General features: G+C 47.6%; 1 protein-coding gene across 5 annotated transcripts in view; it reads right to left on the reverse strand.

Moving 5' to 3' along the window:
• Positions 1-15,905, reverse strand: part of SMAD3 (SMAD family member 3) — a 131,912-nt gene that overhangs the window by 76,297 nt on the left and 39,710 nt on the right. For 2 of the 5 annotated variants that reach the window (XM_017851118.1, XM_017851116.1), the window contains exon 1: positions 419-865. The exons of the other annotated variants lie outside the window; for them this stretch is intronic. The gene's annotated coding sequence lies outside the window, so the exon portion shown is untranslated. Of the gene's footprint in view, positions 1-418; positions 866-15,905 lie in introns of those variants that run through there. 5 annotated transcript variants of the gene reach the window in all.

Genomic DNA, 15,905 nt, shown 5'->3' on the forward strand with positions numbered 1-15,905 from the left:
TTAGCCAGGATGGTCTCGATCTCCTGACCTCGTGATCCGCCCGTCTCGGCCTCCCAAAGTGCTGGGATTACAGGCTTGAGCCACCGCACCCGGCCAAATCTTATAATGTTTTAAGACAGTTTATGAATTTGTGTTGGGCCTCATTCAAAACTGTCCTGGGCCACATGCAGCCCACGGGCCAGAGGGTGGACAAGGTTTCTCTAAAGGAAAGTCTTACAAGTCCTGGAGCAGCCATGAAGATTGAAAAATCCCCTTCCCTTTCCCAGGCCCAATTTCTTACCTGTAGGATAAAGGGGTAGCGCCAGGGTGAGATTCCCACACTCTCCACGGAGTGTTCCCAGGTAACACCATTGCACAGTGCCTCCACCCTCCTCGCAGCCAGCCCATTTGCCCTTCTAGACCACCCCATGGCACTTACCAGTCTTAGATTATGGCGTTCATCATCCTAAACACAGACATTTTACCAGGCCTCCCACTCAGATACTGTCACCAGGACAGAGGCCATGCCTTACATCTCCAAAGTGAGTTTGATATATAGAGGCAGTTTCAAAAATCATCCATGTATTGACCCAAAGACACAGCACGGCATGTGTGTAAGTCTTGTTATTCTTGATAGCCCTCCTGAACTCCAGGTCACGGCAGGGCTGCCTGAGCTGCCACAGGCTCTTATCACCTGTGTTCCCCACATCACGTGAAGCAGCTCAGGGCAAAGTCTGTCCCCCACTGTTCCTCTTTCTCCCATAAAGCACCCAGTGTACTCCAGGGACTTATGGCTAGCAAAAGAAACAACAAGCAAGAAAGTGGGGAGGTCCTAGAAACCCACTCCTAGTGAGTTGCCAGAGGCTTACTAAACCCAGAGTCTTGGCCAGGCACAGTGGCTCATGCCTTTAATCCCAGCACTTTGGGAGGCCAAGGTGGTCAGATAGCTTGGGCTCAGGAGTTTGAGTCCAGCCTGGGTAACATGGTGAAATCCCACCTCTACAAAATACACAAAAATTAGTCAGGTGTGGTAGCGTACGCCTATAATCCCAGCTACTAAGGGGCTGAGGCAGGAGGACTGCTTGAGCCTGGGAGGTCAAGGTTGCAGTGAGCTGTGATTGTACCACTGCACTCCAGCTTGGGTGACAAAGTGAGACTCTGTTTCCAAAAAAAAAAAAAAAAAAAAAAAAAAAAAAAAATACAAAGTCTTTACCCCTTGAAGTTACTAGAAAATCCAACCTATGTTATTTCACTTTAAAATACCAACTTGCCATGACTTTTTCCTTTCAGAAGCTCTTAGGCAATTCTACCTTTGGACTACAAGCTTCTTACAAAATAATTCATTTTTCCCATTCCCCAGTGTGTGCGGGTCTGAATTTTATGGATGTCTTTGGCAAGTCTGAGACAATTCAGTCAGGGTTCCATCCATCTGCTTCATAGAGATTTCCACTCACTTGGCCTCTAAAAGCACTGCATGCGCTCCCCATCCACAGTCAGCCCTTACCCAGTTCCCTCTCTGACTCCCACTCTGTGGCACCCCCCCTCCCGCCACGGCCCCAGCACAGCTGTGTGGCAGGAATAACCCAGCCCTCTGTGTCTACTGCCCACCTCCCATTGACTACAGGCCTCCCTTCAATGGGCTTCAGCCCCAGCACTGCACCATGACTGCCCTTGCTAAGGTCACCTAGTGGCCTCCAGGTTACAGAATCTGAACACTTGGTTTTCAGGCCTTATCATTCAGGGTTCTCTGCAACATCTAGCACTGCTGCTCCCTTCCTCTCACTACAGGGTCTCATCACTCACCTTCAATGTCACTGTGCACCATCTTGCTTTTCCTCTGTCTCTCCTTGCATTGCCTAAATGGGGCTGTTCTTCAGGTGCAGGTCTGGACCTTCTCATTCTACCCTCATATCCTCCCCCGCCTGGCCTCATCCATACAATGATGACTCACAAATGTATATCTCAGCTCAGACCTCTCCCGCAAACTCCATGCTCATCTATCCAGCTCCTTGGCCTGTGCCCCTTATAACAGGTGCTCCATAAATGTTTGCTGGTACACACCAACAGTTAACAAGGACCTGCTTGTGCATGATTCTGTGCTAGGTACAACAGGGGATGCGTGTCCCTGAGCTCAAGAGACACAAAGAGGAAAAATTAGGCAACATCAGAGAAAAGGCAAACATCACCTGGCTGGGGTTCCCAAGGAAGGCACCACAAGGAAGACAGCATTTGGGTTGTGTCTTGAAAGACAAGATCAGAAACCAGTATTTTATCCTGTACAATGGGATGGTCATGACTCAGGACCCCCACATCACATGGAGAGACCGTGAAGCCTTACCTAGCTATTTTAAACTGGTGTTTTGTGTTCCCATGTTGGATGAAAACCTCGCAGAGAAAGGCATTTTTTCTATGCAGAGCTCTTTCCGGTGCTTTCTGTGACAATAGCCATCTCTTTACATCTCCCCTCACCCGATTCTAGTCTGGTATAAAAATGACACACCTTTGGACCCAAGTCTGCTGGCCCCAGTCCTGATCTCACTCAACAATGAGTTATTACCTTTTTGGAAAACATCAAAGACCACCAGAAATCAAACAAAACAAGAACTTCTATTTAGTAGCAGAAAACACATGAGATCTGCTTTACCTAACCCTGGTAATAAACACTCTGAAGAGGAAAGCGCTATCCGTATCTTCACTTACGCCACCTAGCCTTCTCTCAGTCTCCCCTCAGCTGGGCTGGACAGGCCCTCACTGGGCTCCCCCACTGCAGTGACCACACCAGATGACTTGTTTCACGCCTATCTTCCCCGACGCTGTGAGTTAGTGGGCACCAAGTGCTGTGCCAGGGAGCACCCAACACAAGCGTGTTGAAAGAATGAATTTCAGACTCTTTTTTATTGCTTGAGATGTTGTCTCAATCTGTTGTCCCACTCTGTTGTCCAGGCTGGAATGCAATGGCACAATCTCAGCCCACTGCAACCTCCACCTCCAAGGTTCAAGCAGTTCTCCTGCCTTAGCCTCCTGAGTAGCTGGGATTACAGGCGCCCATCACCATGCCCAGCTAATTTTTGTATTTTTGGTAGAGACGGGGTTTACCACGTTGGCCAAGCTGGTCTTGAACTCCTGACCTCAGGTGATCCACTCACCTCAGCCTCCCAAAGTGCTGGAATAACAGGCATGGGCCACCGCACCCGGCCAAATTTCAGACTCTTACTAGAGAGTTCCATACATTCTCGTTGCATGTGCTTAGGATTATGTGCTTCTATGGTATCATTAAAACATTACAGTTGATCATGTTTCCAGGCATTTTTAAGCTAACAACAGCTGTCTATAAAGAAAGTTTGAAAATCCATGCTCGACAAACCACATTTCTTTCACAAGAGCTTGGAGGACTTCCCAGCAGGAAAGGAAACATCCTCACACCCACCAGAGTCGCACACCCGGCACATCTGCTGAACTCCACCGGGGACCTACTGGCTTCCTCATGATCAAAAGGAGACAGCTGCTCTGTGCAGTGAGGGTGGCACTGGGCTGGAACTTGGGGGGACCTGCTTTGGGGCACAGGTTTCCTCCTCTGTAAAATGAAGAAGTTGGACTTTCGAGATCTGAAGCCACTGCTGGTTCTGACAACCAGCTCTCTTCTCCCGCCATAACAGAACAAAACCACGCCTGCTCATTCACCACGGGCAGAACCTGGGGTCATCATTCGAGTGAGGCCCACAGGGTGGGAAAACACCTGGATTGGAGGCCAAAACACCTGACTGTGTGTCCTAATTAGCATTTTCAGCCTGTGAGGCCTCTGTCAATGTTGTGCATTCAAAAAGGATTATTACTCTTTCTAGCTACGCCACCAAACATGCCAGCCGTGACCCCAGACCTCAAGGAGCCACATCTCTCCAACAGGGGAAGCAGTGACATATTCAGAAAAACGCCTTTTTCAGTGTGTGCTTCAGTGCTGGGAAGATGGCGGGCCCGGGAGCTATGAGAACTGGGTGTAGTAGTCCAGAATGGCTTCCTGGAGGAAGTAAGCTTGGGGATTTCCAAGCAGTTGACAACTTCTTTCAAGATAAACATTGCATTTATCTGCTTTCTCACCTCCTGACCTTTGCTCTTCAAACTTGGCATGCCATTGTCACTAATCACGGGATTTTTGTACAACCATCAAGCAGAAAGCTGGTTAGCTGGCTTCCCAATGGCTACGAAGTCATCTATTCTCCATGCAGAACAGATACCCCCATCACCAAGGGAATTTGCTCCTTTCCTGATGCTCAGTTTTCTTGCTTCCACCTAAGACTCTCCCTCGCTGTGCCCATCTAGGTCCCACAGGCTCTAAGGAGCACTTCCAACACCTGCAGCCTCTGCTTGTATGAAGTCTTGCGGCACGTACTGTCAAGACTAATTGCAGAACCACTAGGAATGATACCCATAATAATCACAGCTGCTCCCCTTTACCACGCGCTTCTCCAGCCAGGCACTTGCTCAGCACATCACAGTCATTATTGAGACAATGTCCACACACGCCATGAGATGGGCGCCACCGTTATCCCTGTGCTGGAGATGGATCCAAGATTCAAAAGCTTAGGTCCCTTACCGGATGCCACATGATCAGTGTTAGGGAAGATTTATACAAGCCTTGTAGGCCTGGTACGAATCTGCATCCTAGGACAAAGTGTCCAGTGATCGCTTTTGTCCAGTGTGTGCTAGGCACTGCAAATGTGAAGATGCAGGTGGCCAGGCTGTGCTTGGAGGGCCTCACTCTCTACCTGGAGGCAGCCCATCAACCACAGTGCGCTGGTTTACCCGGGAGCTGCTCTCAGACCGTGTCAACCACTGCCAACTCCATAATCCATCACCTGGGGATGCACTAGGCAACTAACAGGTGCTCAGCAAAGGCCAGCTGAGATAAACTGAACAGGAGATGTTAGAGAGATGTACAAAGTCCTTCGGGTGGTTTTCTCTGTTGTTAAACATCTCTCTCATCTCTGGACTTCTGTACCCACTTCCAGAGGGTACGGTGGTTACAGAAGTCTCTCTACAGAAGTCCAGAGATGAGAGACATGCTCTTCTGATGACTCCTACTCACCCTTTGGAATTGGTTCCAATGTCCTTTCCTTGGGGGAACCTTCCCAGACCACTACTGCTTGCTCAAATGGAACCAGGCTCCCTGGACTTCTCATGCATGGCTCCTACCACTTGCAATGTTACCCTTGTGGGTGCTTCCTCTTTGTTCACTACTATATCCAGAGCCCAGCACAGCGTTAAGTTGCCAGTAAAATGTGCTGAATGAACAAATGAGTTAATGCCACTGAATCTGTATCAGCCTTGCCATGACTCCAGGAGGGTAGTTAACCAGACATTATCTTCCTTGCTTTACTGATGAGGAAATCACGGCCCAGAGGGCATATGTCTCTCACCTGGGCTTGGGGCACTGCCATATGGGACTAAGCGCCCCAACGGGGGCCATGCCTTTTTCTTGTTGGATTCTTTGGCAACCAGCACAGCTCTGAGCACACAGCAGATGTGGACTCCAAGTAGATGGAAATAGCAACTAAATGACCTCAGAGATGGAGCCAAAACAACTTTTCTGTTTGTTTGGCATCACATTTCCATCAAAGCAGACTGTGGAGGGAGGCTATTCTGTTTGCATTTTGACTGTATTCTACCTGTTCTGTTCTGAGAACACAGCTCAGTGCTGAAGGGACACGACAAAATCTGTGGGTGTGGGTGACATTCTACTTCCGTGGGAAAAGAAGAAGACTTTCCTACGGTCTCATCATCTTTGTAATGAAGCGCTAAGGTGCTCCTGGAAGTGCTCATGGCATGAGTTCCAGGAATTCAAAGATTGTCAGTGCAACTTGATACACATTTGCTCCAGGGCTAGGGCAGAGCACTGGACCAGAAGTCAGAATCCTGGCCTCTGGGCTTACTCCAGATCCCAACCAACAGGGCGACCCTAGACGATGCAGTGCCCATATGGGTAAGATAGGCTCAACAGCACCCACACTGTCTTCCTCACAGGGCTGTAGCCAAAAAAGCTCCAATATTTGAGACAGGAGGTGTGAAAAGCCACAGGCAGTAACAAGATGTGTGGCATATTACAAGGCTGCTCCTGGCACCGGGGTGACCGTGCAGAGAGTGCTTTTGCGAGGGTAAGGCGGAGCTATTTGTTGATAGTCTCCCACATGGAGGCAGAGATAACTTCAAAGAAGACTGTGCTTGCCTGTTTGAAGGTACCTAAAATAGAAAGAATGGCCTCTCAAGCCCCCTAAATGTTGATAAAGACTGGGTGCTGGCAGGTGGAAAGAGGGAAGGATGAAGTCAAAGTCAAGATTCTCTGGGTTGGAGTCAGGTCTTCACATCCCACTCACCATATGACTTACAGCAGGCAGGTAACGCACCCTGAGCCCCCATTTCCTCATCTGTCAACTGTGAAGCAATGACAACTACCCCTTTAAAGGTTGGTATTCAAATCTATTTTTTGTTTCTCTTAAGAAAGGATGCTACTGAAAAATGGTAAAACCCTTCATTGGGTGTGGGACAAAGAGGGCCACCCAGTATGACATGTAATCAGTTGAAGGTGGCTTGTTCCTTGCCCCCAGTGAGGGAGCTATCCGGGTAGGCCTCTTTGCAGAGTGGCCATCTCTGTGCTACGCACAACTGTAGGTGATGAGGGGCCCAATTCCATGAGAAGCTGTTCAGTTTTAGCCAGGTCCCCCCTCACATATACTGGATAGTTCCATTGGGCAGGCAGTCTCAAAGGCACGTCAGAGGGCGTGAGCGAGAGAGAGGACCCTCCAGCGCTGAGGAAGTGGGAAGGTGGGTGGGTTCCACACGAGTGAAGCAATGCCGCTTACCTTCACTCCAAAGTGACCGCCATCTCTCAGGACAGGGGCACACGACCGCAACAGCTCGATGTTTCCACTGCTTAGCCAGCGCTCAGGAAGCATGATGCAAGAAAACACTTCTAAAATGCAGCCAGGAGGGCAGCCCCTGCCACTTCTCCACCACCAAATTGGTCCCAACTAACCTCAACCTGGTGGCAGAAATGCTGCCAAAGGATGTAATAAACATTCCCAATTTTAAAAAGAATTCAATCAAGATTTTGTAAGCATCTCCCGTGCTCTGTCCTAAACACTGCAGGGAGATGTGAGGGAAATAAGACAGTTACTGTCCTCGAAGAGCTATTGGTACAAAGGGAAAGAACCAACACAAATGAACCAATCCTGCGCGCGAGAAGCTCAGGTTCCTAGGGTCTATGGGAGAAATATGCTTATTTTCAATCCCTGAAAATACTGGAGGTGGGACATTTTTTAAAAAAACCTTTCAGACATCTATGTTAATCTTGTCATTAACCGCATTTCCATTTTACCCTTGGCTGCTAGAAAGCTCAAAGCCAAATTTGCAGGCTACTTCCAACAATCTCACAAAACCTTACAACACATAATACTGTGTGCTAACATTAACTCTGATGTCATCTTATTTTCCTATTGATTTTCTTGTCTTCTCCCCTAGTTTCCTTGTCTATCTTTATTTGTATTTACTGGATTTACTCTTGTAATTACTGTATTTCTGAGAGTTACCACAGATTCTTTTTTTGAACAATGCAGATTTTGAAAAATATATTTCAAGGCCGGGCGCAGTAGCTCATGCCTGTAATCCCAGCACTTTGGGAGGCCGAGACGGGTGGATCACTAGGTCAGGACATCGAGACCATCCTGGCTAACACGGTGAAACCCCATCTCTACTAAAAATACAAAAAAAAGCTAGCCAGGCATGGTGGCAGGCGCCTGTAGTCCCAGCTACTCGAGAGGCTGAGGCAGGAGAATGGTGTGAACCCGGGAGGCAGAACTTGCAGTGAGCCAAGATCGCGCCACTGCACTCCAGCCTGGGTGACAGAGCAAGACTCCGTCTCAAAAAAAAAAAAGAAAAATATATTTTAAAAGTTGATTAATACTACAAAGCTATAGTAGTCAAGACTATCATGAGGATAGATGTATGGATCAATAGAAGAGAATCTTAACAGTCCAGAAATAAACCCTTACATTTACAGTCAAATGATTTTCTACAAGGGTGCCAAGACAACTCACTGGGGAAAGCACATTCTTCTCAACAGAGTGTCGACATCTGGATATTCACATGCAAAAGAATGAAGTTGGACCCCTACCTCACATCTTATACAAAAATTAGGTCAAGATGGATCAAAGACCTAAATATAAGAGCTAAAATTATAAAACTCTTAGAAGAATGCAAAGGAGTAAATTTTTGTGACCTTGGATTAAGCAATGGTTTCTCAGATACAACACAAAAAGCAAAAGTGGTAAAAGTAAAACAAATTTAGCTTCATTAGAATTAAAAACTTTCGTGCTTCAAAAGACACCATCAAGAGAGTGAAAATACAACCCACAGAACTGAAAGAAATAAAATGGAAGAAAATATTTGCAAACCATGTATCTGATAAAGGAACTTGTATCCAGAATATATAACGAACTCTTATAATTCAACAGCAGAAAGACAACCCAATTAGAAATGGCTAGGCAGGCGTGGTGGCTCATGCCTGTCATCCCAGCACTTTGGGAGGCCGAGGCACGTGGATCACCTGAGGTCAGGAGCTCAAGACCAGCCTGACCAACATGGTGAAACCTCATCTACACTAAAAAAAAAAAAAATACAAAAAATTAGCCAGCAGTGGTGGCGGGCGCCTATAATCCCAGCTACTTGGGAGACTAAGGCAGGAGAATTTCTTGAAGTCAGGAAGCAGAGGTTGCAGTGAGTTGAGATCGCACCATTGTACTCCAGTCTGGGCAACAAGAGCAAAACTCCGTCTCAAAAAAGAAAAAAGTAAATAATAAAATTAATGGCTAAAGGATTTGTAGATGTTCTTCCAAACAAGATATACAAATGGAAGGCCAGGTGCAGTGGCTACGCCTGTAATCCCAACATTTTGGGAGGCTGAGACGGATGGATCATCTGAGGTCAGGAGTTTGAGACCAGCCTGGCTATCATGGTGAAACCCTGTCTCTACTAAAAATACAAAAATTAGCCGGGGATGGTGGCACGCACCTGTAATCCCAGCGACTCAGGAAGCTGAGGCAGGAGAATCCCTTTAACCCAGGAAGCACGGCTTGCAGTGAACCGAGATGGCACCATTGCACTCCAGCCTGGATGTCCCAATGAGACTCAATCTCAAAAACAAACAAACAAAAAACACAAATGGCCAAAAAGCACTTGAAGAGATGATCAATATCATTGGCCAATAGGGAAATGCAAATCAAAACTATAATGAGATACCACCTCACATTCACTAGAATGGCTAAAATAAAACAGAGACAACAAGTCTTGACAAGGATGGGGAGAACTGGAACCCTCATATATTGCTGGGGAGACTCTAAAATGGTACAACCACTTTGGAAAACAATTTGGCAGTTTCTCAAAAAGTTAAAGTTACCGAATGACCCCATAATTCCACTTCTAAGTATCTACTCAAGATAAATGAAAACACATGTCCACAAAAAAAGCTTGTACACAAATATTCATAGCAGCATTATTCACAATAGCCAAGAAGTGAAAACAACTCAAATGTCTATCAACTGAAGAAAGGACAAACAAAATGTGGTATATCCATACACCGGAATACCATTTGGCCATAAAAAGGAATGAAGTACTGACACATGCTACAAATGGATGAACTCTGAAAATATGTTAAGTGAAAGAAGTCAAACACAAAAGTCCACAAATTGTATGATTTCACCTATATGAAATGTCCAAAAGAGGCAAATCCAGAGAAACAGAAAGTAGACTAAGTTGCCAGGGTTAAGGGGGATGGGCAGGAAGTGACTGTTAATGGGTATGAGGTTTCTTTTTGTGGTGTTGAAAATGTTCTAAAATTAGATAGTGATGATGGTTGCACAACTCCGTTAATATACTAAAAACCACTAAATCATATACCTTAAAAGAGTAGATTTATGGTATATGAATTATATGCCAATAAAGCTGTTATTTTTCAAAAGGTTTATTGAATGAAGTCCGGACTTGTGTTACTAGTAATGTACCAATGTTGTTTCTTAGTTTTGACATGTGTACCGTGGTAATGTAAGACATTAACATTACGGACATCTGGGTCAGGGGTACACTGGAACTTTCTGTATTACCTGTATACGGTTTTTCTGTGTATCTACAATTATTCCAAAAGGAAGAATTTCTTTAAAGAAAAGATTGGTCATACAGAGCTAACTATTATGTAATGATTTAACTAGGCTTCCATGACTGTGGCGTACCTGCCCGCTGGACCATAGCTGCTCAACGGCAGGAGGCCCACTTTGCAACCAGGGGCAGCCCACACAGGGCTGGATGTCACAGACACAGAGAGGCAGAAAAAGTAACAATGAGCACTTGCATCTGCACAGCAAGGAAGGCTCCTCTTCCCTCTTGTATCTTCTTCAGACTTCACAACAACACTATGAAGTCAATGCTGTCGCCTAGGCGGAGGGACTACCGAGGCGCTGTCAGCGTCCTATCCCCCATCACTCCCATCTCTCTCTGTTTATATACATACACTTCTGTTTTGTCAAACCCAAGTTCCTCAAAGTCCAAATCTTCTGACATATCCCGCTACAGGCTGGGGTCATGGGAAAACTAGATGGGCAGTTCCTGGTCTTTCCTCCACCGGCAGAGGTGGTGATTCTCTCTTGAATGTTCCAAGAGTCACTGCATCCATATGCCTTGATTTGAGCCACGGATGTCTGTGAGTTTGAGTTTTATCCCCTAAGCAGCACAGAACTCCAAGGGCACAGCCAATACCTTACTTATTCCTAAACCCCCTGGGTCTTAGACACTCAAACACAGAATGAATTATTTCATTCACTGATGACCTAGAGGTGTTCAGCAAGCACAGTCACCCTACCCCTAAAGGAAACCTGCTGGTTTCAGGCAGAGAACTCCTAAAAGACAAACATTCTTCTTGGTCATCTCTTGCCTGCGTGGACATCACTAATGGGTTGGGGTTCTGTTTTCTGAGAAGCACTGAGTTGGTTTCCCTCGCTGACGAGCCTGGGAGCTATGGCTTCATGTTATCTGGAGACCCAGGTGGGTGGGAAGTGGGCCACGGAGGAGGAGCGGGCTGGCACGCTCCACCAGGCTGATGGCAGTCCCTGCTTCCTGTGGGGCCCATGGCCCGCTGACATCACTGAGAGGCCGGCGGGGCACAAGGGGCACGGGGTGTCGCAACTGCAGGCAGCACACGGGGTCATGTGAAGTTCAGCTCTGGGGTTTTCTCAGTCCACTGGGTTTTACTCATCCCTTGTCCATTAAGCATGTTTTCCCCTCTCGCTTTTCCTTCTTTGTGTGCGTGTGTGTTTTAATTATTCCATGGCTCTTGGCTTGCTTTCATAACCCCACATTAACATTTCTCATTGCTACTGAGAAACAAGGCATTCCACCCACTGGAATGCAGTCAAAGACACCAGAGAGAATTCCAGCTCTGTGCAGGAACCCTTGGGGAGAGGGTCAGTGTCCAATCACCAAAGAGGAGGATGTGACAGTTACATGCAGCATGAGGGTACTAGCCTCTCAAGCCACGAGGTCCACTCTGACCTTCTACCCATTTTACAGATGAGGGCCACAAGTCCCAGAGGGTTAAATGGACTTGCACAAGGTCACCCAGCTTCAATCAGGGCAAAATGACTCAATTTTTCAAAACTGCTATCACAAAGCATTTTTCAGTACATGGCAAGCATTCCACACAAAAGCATTTGCACACACAAAGAACTTACAATGAAAATTATGTCTTACAAGTTAACAAGCCATGAGAATGTTCTAATCATCAAGCATTAAAAATACCCAAATGCATATTCATCCCATGCATTCATTCGACAAGTATTTGTGAAGTGACCACGCTTTATCAGGCACCATGCTAGGCTCCAGAGACACAAAGATGAATAATAACTGGTCTTTGTCAACAAGAACTCAATTGTGAGACAAAAGCCAACTTGAGGAAAATTAAGCCTATTTCAAACATGTCTTGATCTATGTAACATTCATAATAAATAATATATTATTTGATCTCCACAGTTTTCTCTCTACCTCCAGATCAGTGCAATCTCTGGTTTTCCACTCTTTTTTTTCTTTCCAGATGAAAATGGAGCATAACTGTCATTTTCAATCTACTAAGTCATAAACCACAAGGCAGGATGCAAGGACCAAATGCTCTGTTTTAGAATGAGTCCAGTGCAGAGAACAGAGCCCACACCACAAGGCAGGGAGCTGTGGTCCAGATGAGTGACACGCCCTTAGCGACCTGGGTCCTGGCCTCCTACCCAGAGACCTGTCCCATGGAGCCCCTGTCCTTGAGGGCTCGCTGCCTGGGACTGTGAGAAGAATAACCCAGAAACCAACGTTTTCAACATATCATGGTGTGTGTCAGACCTAGGCGTGCGCCTCAGCAGCTGGGGGACACATTTGCAGTGGCCAGGAGGAGGGGGCATCTAAAGGCTGCTTCCTGGAGACCAACGTGGGACTACGTTTTGGAGGAAGCAAGTTGAATAGGCTTGGGACATTCCAGGCTGGTATGGGCAAAGCAAGGAGGCAAGAAATGGCTTGGCACAGGGTGGGGTGGAAAGCAGGCTTCTAGTATCATCAGAGTGGGGATTCTCAACCTTTTTGGGCAAAGCATGACAATGTTCAATTCCAGTGATTTTCACAGACCTCTCCCGTGGTAGCCGTTGTACTTGAAATCAGTCACTCCACAAACGCATCATCCCTGCCCATTTACAGCAATAATACAACTGCACAGAGTCTGTAGCTGCCAGGTTGGAAAGCTTCTTACCGGAGCCCCGATGGCAAAGCCAAGTGAGAGGAGATAGAGGACACTGTGCAGACACTGAGGGACAAGGCGAGTTATCCCTGAAGCACTAGGAACCACTGGACGGAAGGGTTCTAACCAGGGACGTGCTAGATCAAGATTTGTCCTTTAGAGGCCGGGCGCGGTGGCTCAAGCCTGTAATCCCAGCACTTTGGGAGGCCGAGACGGGCGGATCACGAGGTCAGGAGTTCGAGACCATCCTGGCTAACACGGTGAAACCCTGTCTCTACTAAAAAATACAAAAAAAGCTAGCCGGGTGAGGTGGCGGGCGCCTGTAGTCCCAGCTACTCGGGAGGCTGAGGCAGGAGAATGGCATAAACCCAGGAGGCGGAGCTTGCAGTGAGCTGAGATCCGGCCACTGCACTCCAGCCCGGAAGACAGAGCGAGACTCCGTCTCAAAAAAAAAAAAAAAAGATTTGTCCTTTAGAAGGATCACCCTGGGCATGGTACAGGGGCGGGGGGAGAGGAGAGAAGATCCAGGGAGGCTGCTGGGGAAGTAACCTGGAGGCCCAGCCACCTCGATGAAGGAGGAAGACTTTCCACACCAGATGTCAGTATCACAGAAGCCTCAGAGAATCCTCCCTTCCAAAACCTAAACGAAGCCAAAATCCCCCACTCACTTTCAACAATAGTCACCACTCTGCACCTAACACTAAAACAAATCAAAAAGGAAGATTTTCCTAAACTAAACCAAAATCAAATGGCTCCTCCTTTCTCAGGCCATATCCCTATGGAAGGGAAGGGTGAGGCTTTGGGGTGGGTGAGGGCAAGAGTATGGGGCAGGGAGGGGAAGTGGAGTGACAGAGGGAGGCCTTGTCCACACAGTAACCACGGTGACAGGCAGTGACTTAGGCTGGGCAACCCAAGTGACCTTGGCAAGGCTCAGAGAGGCGGAAAGGGCCGGGGGAAGCCCCTCTCCTATCAGAAATTACTCTCAGCCGAATGATAGACTTCATCTGTCTCTGCCTGCAGGTGACCACAGATTGCATCAGGAGGGCAGGAAGGCATGGCAATGCGGCTCTCCCCTCGTCTGGCACATCAGAAAGCAGAGCTGATAAATCTCACCCTGGGAAGAAGGGTAGGGTGCTTATGTGGCGGGAGTGGTGCAGCAGGTGAGGAGATTTCGAGGCTCTGAAAGGCCCACTCCCCTCCACCCAGATAAAGATACTTCTCTCTTGGTTTCCTTGGGGCTGTCACAGTCGCTGTGCCTGAAATTCCCACCATTTGTCATTCCTTTGGCATCCAAGGCCCAACGACTGACTACACCAAAATCTTCAGTTAAGCATGACTCATTAAAATCTTTTTTTTTTTTTTTTTTTTTTTTTAATGCACTCAGTAAACATTTATTGAGGGCTTGGCTGTTCCAGGTACTGTGCTGAGCCCTGGGTGGGAGAGAGGGCGATGACTAAGGCTTAGGAAGTCAGGGCTAGGGAAGCCGACAGAAGCCGAGTCGTGCAGACGGGGCCCTGTGAACCCAGCTAAGGAGACTGGACTCTACTTGGACTCCCTGGAAAGCTACCAAGGAGTTTTAAACCACTGGGGAATGATATGTTTTGATACCACCGCTCTGGGTCCCCTGGGGTAATAAATACTATGTCATTAGCACCATTAACACCTTAGTGTGAATTAGGTAATCAGATGAAGTGTCACCTTGCAAAAGACTGAGATGTGGGACTGATAAGTTTTGATGCCAGAGAGTGAAGCCAGGAAGAGTCAGTGCTCAGTGACTACTCCGCGGGTAATGGAGAGCAGGGGACAGACCCCAAAGGAAGCCGGGTGTGGGGCCGTCACAGCATAAGTGTCCTCCATGTATGATGCACGCCTGTAAATATTTACTGAGCTCCTTGGTTCTGGGCCCCGAGCATAGTAGAGAACAAAAGAAATGGCCCCTGCCCTCAAGAGGAACACAGACAGTAAATAATCACAGATTTAGAACTACAAGCTGGAGCAGGATCTCAGAAGGAAAAGAAGAATCTGTATGAGAGCGTGTACTGAGGATAGTTAGGATGAAGGGGGGAATTAGGAAGGGCTCTCTTAGATGACATTTAAGGGGAAACCTGACTCACATTCACCAGCTGAAAACTATGGGGACAAGCATTCCAGGCAGAAGGAACAGCATGTGCAAACGCCCTGAGGAAACAAACGTAAGGTCAGGGTAGGCTTGAGAGGTTGAGATGTGAACCTTTGTTTGGGATTCAGACCCTTATCCTCAAGGCAACAGGAAGCCCTGAACAATTTTCAGCAGATATGACCGATGACAGATGTACATTTCTTAGAGATCATGCTGGCTGCTGGTGTAGAAAGGGCCCAGTGGAGACGAGGGTGCAGGCAGGGAGACCAGGTAGGAGGGAGATGGGGCCAGAAACACCCTGATTTGGGTGAGGAAGCAGCAGTGGAGATGGGGCATTGGATGGACTTAGATATTCTGGGGGCAGAACTGACAGGGCTCGGTGATGTCCTGGATGGGGAGGGAGAAGAAGAGGCTAAAATGATCGCTTCCTGAGGTCTGGATGGTGGTGCTTTTCACTGGGAAGGGGAGACCTGGAGGAGGCTGTGCAGATGGCAGGGAGGGCAGGGAAATGAGCGCAGATGAAGGCTTCGATTCAAGACATGCTCAAGCAAGGCCGGGAGACGCAGCACAGCATAGATGTCAACAATGGGCCCTGGCCTGACCTAGGGCAACAGGAGGCATTAGCAGGCCCTGTGTTGCCTCAGGCAGGCTGAAAACCCCATGGGATCTCCAGCCAGGGCATCAGGGTAAGAGACACATTCCTGTTTCTCCCTCCTGTGCCCTGTCAGAGAGAAAGGCTTTCCCTTTTCTGGAAGTGCCAAAAATGCAGCACAGGAAACTCATTCTGCTGCCAGAGTGACTAATATTTATCACTGGTATATACAGTAGCCATTCTTCAAGGCCGTGAATTTCTGCCCACAGCTAGAGCCACAATTCTCTCAGCCACCCTGCCCAAGCTCAGCCCTGCCTCAGCATTCCACAGGGCTGAATAATACTCTTTGCTTCCCGTAGGGGCTCTGCTTACCCAACAGCCCGGCATCTTCTCAGCATCCTGGACTC

The sequence above is a fragment of the Rhinopithecus bieti genome, unplaced genomic scaffold, assembly GCF_001698545.2.
Source record: "Rhinopithecus bieti isolate Rb0 unplaced genomic scaffold, ASM169854v2 scaffold_31548, whole genome shotgun sequence".
Classification (NCBI taxonomy): Eukaryota; Metazoa; Chordata; class Mammalia; order Primates; family Cercopithecidae; genus Rhinopithecus; species Rhinopithecus bieti.